This window comes from Panthera pardus, unplaced genomic scaffold (genome assembly GCF_024362965.1).
Source record: "Panthera pardus isolate Hobbes unplaced genomic scaffold, ASM2436296v1 HiC_scaffold_22, whole genome shotgun sequence".
Taxonomy (NCBI): Eukaryota; Metazoa; Chordata; class Mammalia; order Carnivora; family Felidae; genus Panthera; species Panthera pardus.
Window position 1 is genome coordinate 84,232,731 of NW_026526788.1, and position 8,196 is coordinate 84,240,926.

The window sequence follows — 8,196 nt, forward strand, 5'->3', positions numbered from 1 at the left end:
AGAATGTTTTTCCCTCTCCCGGAAACTCTTGCGTCCATTGGCTTAGCCTGGGGTGTAAACACATCTGAGAAGCGATATGGGCCTGGGGAATGTCACTAATACTTCCAAACCACAGGGCTGAGCACAGAGGAGGGTGACTTCACCAAGGGAGAATCAGGCACCCTGGGAGAAAGGACCAGCAAATGTGGACCACACGGTGTCTTCAGGCTGGGGTCATTCAGGGATGACTGATGGCCATCGCTCACACTGAGGTTACCGTGACATGAGAAACACCTCTGACCATAAGGGGCCCCTCTCCTGACCATGATCCAGGTGGGAGCTGTGGACTGTCTCAGCAGAACTGGGATGTGTCCGCTTGTTTTCTGGGGGCTCCCTGGCTCCAGGTTGCACACGGGCTGCAGCAGACCTGTTCTGGAGGTCTGGAGGCCAGATGGGCGTTGCCAGTACCTGGGGAAAAGGCCACCCAGCCTCTGAGTCTTACAGTGGGGAGGACACACACATCAACTCCATCAGGATGCTATGGATGATGAACAGGTTGCAAAGGTGAAGAGGAAAGAGCTCTCCGCGCTCACCCTCCCCACCCTGTCCCTCGTGCTGGATGGAAAGCAGCTCCAGACAAGCCCTGTGTGTCTTGTGTTGATTGTCCCCTACCCCCCAGCACCTAGCACAGTGCTGACAGCCTCCAACTCATAGGCCTTCGATTGTAGCAAATTCTGCCTACCTTAAAAATCCCAGGGAGATCTCAGATTGGTCTGGGTTGGCTCACATGACCAGCACGAACCAAGTGTGGTGGTCCCAGGAGGACGGGGTCTTTGACAGGTCAGCGTGCATCCCAAAACTGCATGGTGAGGCGTGGACCCAAAGGAAAGGAGGCTGCGCTCTAATAGGATTCCACCACAGCAACTCGGAGGCCTTGGCCCTTGACGAGCCTTGAGGTTTCTTTCAATACAATTCTGTAATTCAGTTCTGGCTGCAGCAGCCGCTATGGGGGATCTTTAGTTGTCTTTGCAGGAGAGACTCTTCACTTGCATCCTGGGGTGGCTGCGTTTCTCCATGGAGTGGGAGTAGAGGTGATATGGGTGTCCCCTGAGTTGAGCTTTTCAGATGACGTATCCCTTCTTCCGTCTCTTTGACCTTCCCCTGGTTGGAATCCAAGGTCTCCAAGGCTCAGGGGACAGCACAGCCACACGCTGGAAGGAGCCCGGGCCCCCAGGTCACTGCATGAAGAAAGTTACCCCACCAAGCAAACCTTCATTGGTATGTTACATGAGTGAGTGGTAAACTGTTTTCAGCTGCTGAAATTTTGGAGTTTGTCAGTTTATAGCAGTGAACTACTCATGCAATGTTCATAGTGACCAGCTTTAAATGGCCTAGAGAAAAAAGGTGCTACTCTGGGCAAGGAAATTCTGCTCTGCAAACCATCATGGCTATCTGTACACTGGAGGTGATCCTGTGTGTAACATTACGGTGGTCCCAGAGCATGGGGCATGAGGAAAGGCTCCCTCAGGCATCTGGAACTTGGTGTCCCTTGTGGGTAGCAGCACCAGGAACAGCAGCACATTATTCTTTTTTTTAATCGAACTAAATTCCATAAAACCATTTAGTATTAATTTAAATTAAATATATATACAAGAAACCATTGAAATACAAATGTAGGCACATCATAATTAACATCTAAGATTGTGTCTTCAACAAATGAAATGGATGACATTCAATCTTTTTTTTTCATAGAACCATTGGTAGAACTACATTTATTTATTTTTGAAATTATACTTGTTTATTACCCTTATTACTTTATGGTTTGTACGTTGTTTTTTGTTTTTTTTATTGAAGTCCAAGTTAGTTAACATATAGTGTAATAATAATTTCAGGAATAGAATTAAGTGATTCATCACGTACATAGAACACCCAGTGCTCATCCCAACAAGTGTTCTCCCTAATGCTCCTCACTCTTTCAGCCCTTCCCCCCACCCACCTCCACTCCAGCAACCTTCAGTTTGTTCTCTGTATTTAACCGTCTTTTATGGTTTGTCTCCCTCTCTGTTTTTATATTATTTTTGCTTCCCTTCCCCTATTTTCATCTGTTTTGTTTCTTAAATTCCACATATGAGTGAAATCACATATTTGTCTTTCTCTGATTGACTTATTTTCCTTAGCATAATACACTCTAGTTCCATCCACATCGTTGCAAATGGCAAGATTTCATTCTTTTCATTGCTGAGTAATATTCCATTGTAGACATATACCACATCTTCTTTTTTTTTTTTTTCTTTTTTTTTTTTTCTTTTTTAATATATGAAATTTACTGTCAAATTGGTTTCCATACAACACCCAGTGCTCATCCCAAAAGGTGCCCTCCTCAATACCCATCACCCACCCTGCCCTCCCTCCCACCCCCCCTCAACCCTCAGTTTGTTCTCAGTTTTTAACAGTCTCTAATGCTTTGGCTCTCTCCCACTCTAACCTCTTTTTTTTTTTTTTTTCCTTCCCCTCCCCCATGGGTTTCTGTTATGTTTCTTAGGATCCACATAAGAGTGAAACCATATGGTATCTGTCTTTCTCTGTATGGCTTATTTCACTTAGCATCACACTCTCCAGTTCCATCCATGTTGCTACAAAAGGCCATATTTCATTTTTTCTCATTGCCACGTAGTATTCCATTGTATATACCACATCTTCTTAATCCATTTGTCAGTTGATGGACATTTGGGCTCTTTCCATACTTTGGCTATTGTCAAGAGTGCTACTATAAACATTGGGGTGCATGTGCCCCTCCAAATCAGCACTCCTGTATCCTTTGGACAAATATCTACTGGTGTAATTGCTGGATGGTAGGGTAGTTCCATTTTTAATTTTTTGAGGAACCTCTGTAACTGTTTTCCAGAGTGGCTGCACCAGTTGGCATTCCCACCAGCAGTACAAGAGGGTTCCTCGATCTCTACATCCTTGCTAACATCTGTTGTTGCCTGAGTTGTTAGTTTTAGCAATTCTGAAAGGTGTGAGGTGGTATCTCATTGTGGTTTTGATTTGTATTTCCCTGATGATGAGTGATGTTGAGCTTTTTTTCATGTGTTGGTTGGCCATCTGGATGTCTTCTTTGGAAAAGTGTCTATTCATGTCTTTTGCCCATTTCTTCACTGGTTTACTTGTTTTTTGGGTGTTGAGTTTGATAAGTTCTTTACAGATTTTGGATACTAACACTTTATCTGATATGTCATTTTCAGATATCTTCTCCCATTCTGTTGGCAGCCTTTTAGTTTTGCTGATTGTTCCTTTGCTATGCAGAAGCTTTTTATCTTGATGAGGTCCCAATAGTTCATTTTTGCTTTTGTTTCCCTTGCCTCCAGAGACATGTCAAGTAAAAAGTTGTTGCAGCTGAGGTCAAAGAGGTTGTTGCTAATTTTCTCCTCTAGGATTTTGATGGCTTCCTGTCTTACACTTAGGCCTTTCATCCATTTTGAGTTTATTTTTGTGTATGGTGTAAGAAACTGGTCCAGGTTCATTCTTCTGAATGTCGCTGTCCAGTTTTCCCAACACCATTTGCTTGAAAAGATGGTCTTTTTTCTATCAGATATTCTTTCCTGCTTTGTCAAAGATTAGTTGGCTACACGTTATGGGTCCATTTTCTGGGTTCTCTATTCTGTCCCATTGATCTATGTGTCTGTTCTTGGGCCAGGATCACATTGTCTTGATGATTACTACTTTGTAATAGAGCTTGAAGTCTGGAATTGTGATGCCTCCAGCTTTGGTGTTCTTTTTCAGGATTGCTTTGGCTATTCGGAGTTTTTCCGGTTCCTTACAAATTTCAGGATTGTTTGTTCTAGCTCTGTGAAGAATTCTGGTGTTATTTTGATAGGGATTGCATTGAACATGTAGATTGCTTTGGGTAGTATTGACATTTTGACAATATTTGTTCTTCCAATCCATGAGGATGGAATATTTTTATCTCTTCTTCAATTTCTTTCATAAGATTTCTATGGTTTTCAGGGCATAGATTTTTCACCTCTTTGGTTAGGTTTATTCCTAGGTATTTTATGGGTTTTGGCTCAATTGTAAATGGGATCCATTCTTTGATTTCTCTTTCTGCTGCTTCATTATTGGTGTACAGAAATACAACCGATTTCTGTACATTGATTTTATATCTTGCAACTTTGCTGAATTCATGTATCTGTTCTAGTAGTTTTTGTTGGAGTCTTTTGGGTTTCCCACATAGAATATCATGTCATCTGTAGAGAGTGAAAGTTTGACTTCCTCCCTGACTATTTGGATGCCTTTTATTTGTTGTTGTTGTTGTTGTTGTTGTTGTCTGCTTGCTGAGGCTAGGACTTCCAACTATGTTGAATAACAGTGGTAAGAGTGGACATCCTTGTCATTTTCTCGACCTTAAGGGGAAAGCTCTCCGTTTTTCCCCATTGAGGATGATATTAGTGGTGGCTCTTTTGTATATGGTCTTTATGATCTTGAGGTATAATCCCTCTATCGCTACTTGCTTGCGGGTTTTTATCAAGAAAGGATGCTATATTTTGTCAAATGCTCTTTCAGCATCTATTGAGAGGATCATATGGCTCTTATCCTTTCTTTTATTAATGTGATGTATCACACTGATTTGTGGGTATTGAACCAGCCCTGCACCCCAGGAATAAATCCCACTTGACTGTGGTAAATAATTATTTTAATCTATTGTTGGATCTGTTTTGCTAGTATCTTGTTGAGAATTTTTGCATCCATGTTCATTAGGGAAATTGTAGTTCTCTTTTTTAGTGGGGTCTTTGTTTTGGAATCTAGGTAATGCTGGCCTCATAGAATGAGTTTAGGAGTTTTCCTTCCATTTCTATTTTTTGGAATAGCTTCAAAAGAATAGGTGTTAACTCTTCTTTAAATGTTTGGTAGAATTCTTCTGGAAAGTCATCTGGCCCTGGACTTTTGTTTATTAGGAGTTTTTTTTTGTTGTTGTTGTTCCTAATTCAATTTCTTTACTGGTTATGGGTCTGTTCAAATTTTCCACTTCTTCCTGTTTCAGTTTTGGTAGTTTATATGTTTCTAAGAATTTTTCCATTTCTTCCAGATTGCCCAATTCGTTGGCATATAATGCTCATAATATTCTCTTATTATTGTTTGTATTTCTGTGGTGCTGGTTGTGATCTCTTTCATTCATGATTTTATTTTTTGGTGGGGGGGGGTCCTTTCCCTTTTCTTCTGCTAGGGGTTTATCAATTTTGTTAATTCTTACAAGAATCAGCTCCTGGTTTCATCGATCTGTTCTACTGTTTGTTTTTTTATTTTGATATCATTGGTTTCTGCTCTAATCATTATTATTTCCTTTCTTCTGCTGGTTTTGGGCTTTATTTGCTGTTCTTTTTCCAGCCTTTTTAGCTGTAAGGTGAGGTTGTATATTTGAGAACTTTCTTCCTTCTTTAGGAAGGAAGGAAGGAAGGTCCCTCTCATGACCACCTTTACTGCATCCCAGAGATTTTGGGCTGTCGTGTTTTCATTTTCATTGGTTTCCATATACTTTTAAATTTCGTCTTTAATTTCTTGGCTAACCCATTCATTCTTCAGTAGGATGTTCTTTAATCTACAAGTATTCATGGTCTTTCCAAATTTTTTCTTATGGTTGATTTTGAGTTTCATAGCAATGTGGTCTGAAAATATGCACAGTATGATCTCTATCCTTTTGGACTTGTTGAGGGCTGATTTGTGACCCAGCATGTAATCTATTCTGGAGATGTTCCATGTGCACTAGAGAAGAATGTGTATTCTGTTGCTTTAGTGTGAAATGTTCTGAATATATCTGTTAAGTCCATCCAGTCCAATGTGTCCTTCAGAGCCATTGTTTCCTTGTTGATTTTCTGCCTCAATGATTTGTAAGTGGGGTGTTGAAGTCCCTACTATATGGTATTATTATCAATGAGTTTCTTTATGTTTGCAATTAATTGATTTATATATTTGGGTGATTCCACATTGGGGGATATAAATATGTATAATTTGTTAGATCTTCTTGGTGGATAGAACCCTTAATTATGATATAATCCCCTTCTTCATCTCTTGTTACAGTCTTTATTTTAAAATCTAAGTCTGTCTGATATGGCTACTGTCTGATATGGCTATGGAGCATGGCTACTCGAACCTTCTTTTGATGACCATTAGCATCATAGATGGTTCTCCATCCCCTTATTTCCAACGTTCAGGTATCTTTAGGTACCTTTTCTCTTGTAAGAAGCATATAGATGGGTCTTGTTTTCTTATCCATTCTGATACCCTGTGTCTTTTAATTGGAGCATTTCATCCACTGACATTTACAGTAAGTACTGAAAGATATGAATTTAACACCATTGTATTGCCTGTTGAGTTGGTGTTTCTGTTGATGTTCTCTGGTCCTTTCTAATCTTGCTTTTGGTCTTTTTATTTTCTTTTGTTTTGTCTTTTCTCCACTCAAAGAGTCCCCCTTAAAATTTCTTGCAGTGTTGGTTAAGTGGTCACAAGCTCCTTTAGTTTTTGTTTGGGGAACTCTTCATCTCTCCTTTTATTTTGGATGAAAGTCTTGCTAGATCAAGAATTCTTGGCTGCATATTATTCTGTTTCAGCACGTTGAATATATCCTGCCACTCCTTTCTGGGCTGCCAAGTTTCTGTGGATAGGTCGACAGCGAACCTGATCTGTCTTCCTTTGTAGGTTAAGGACTGTTTTTCCCTGCTGCTTTCATAATTCTTTCCTTGTGAAAATTCCTTTGTGAATTTGACTATGGTATGCCTTGGTGCTGGTTGGGTTTTGCTGAATCTGATGGGAGTTCTCTGTGCTTCTTGGATTTTGATGTCTGGGTCCTTCCCCAGATTAGAAAAGTTTTCTGCCATAATTTGCTCATATAAACCTTCTGTCCCTTTTTCTCTCTCTTCATCTTCTGGGACTCCTATGATTTGGATGGTATGCCTTTTTAATAAATTACTGAGTTCTTGAAGTCTTGTATCATGATCTTTTGCCTTTACTTCCCTCTTTTTTTCTGCTTCATTATTCTCCATAATTTTACCTTCTCAATCACTTGTTTTCCAGCAGCTTGTTTTTAAAAGTAGAAATTTTTGTTGCTTACTTAAAATTATAAATAGTACATGCTTATAATAAACAATGTGAGAATTACAGGAAAGGGATATATATATGTCTATATGTATACACATATATGTATATACATACATATGTATATATGTATATGTATATATCTCTTCACTGTTAACTTTTGGTGTATTTCTGTCCAGTCTTTTCAGAAAGACATTTGGAGATACATGCTCTTCCATGACTGGGTGGGTATTTTGTGCACCTAATTTTTTTCTTAAAAAGTAGTAACAATAAGAGATTTCTGCTTCTGGGAAGATGGAGTGGATGGGCTTTTTTTCTTTTCTCCCTGCTAGGTACAACTAAAAACCCTGGGCCTTATACATAAAACATATATGAGAAGGCTGAAAAGTCTCAAGAAGAAAGACCAGCTAGGGATCTTGAGACCCAGGGAACTACATAGTGGTGATTTTCCTGGGTTTTCTTTTTGCCTCATACATCCCAGACTTGGAGCTGATCATGCTGGCAGTCCAGAAGTGTCAATGGTACAGATTTGGGCGGGGGGAGGGGGGTGGGGCAGAATCCCTGTTCTCTCTAGCCAAAGGACAGGGAAAGGAGCATCCTAGTAAGACAGAGAACTTTTAGACTATAATTGCTCTATTCCAACCAAACACCTCAGAAAACCCGTGGCCCTACCCCACCCATGCCAGCAAATACTGAGTGGAGAGCCTATACTCCTATCCTCAAGAGGCTGTAAGGAGGTGCCCCAATAAGGTGGTGTCAGAGGAGGCCTGGTGGGGAGTTGGAGTCTTCACTAACACCCAACAGTAATGAGGCTACGGCCCATTCCTATGGTGTCAGTAGAGGCCATGTGGGGAGCAGTAATGAGGCACTCCCACCCAGCCATGGAGGTATTAGTGGAAGTTTCATGGGAAACCAGAACTCCCACACCTACCCAGCAGTAATGAGGCATCCACCCACTGGGTATGAATGAGGTGATAGCTTCCACTTTCCCTGCCACAGCAATGCCAGAGAAAGCCACCTGCAACAGAAATTTAGGTAAGATTCTTAGAACGTAGTAACAAAAACGTCCAAATTTCAAGTGAAAGTCACTTATCATGCCAAGAACCAGGAGTATCTCAAACTGAATGA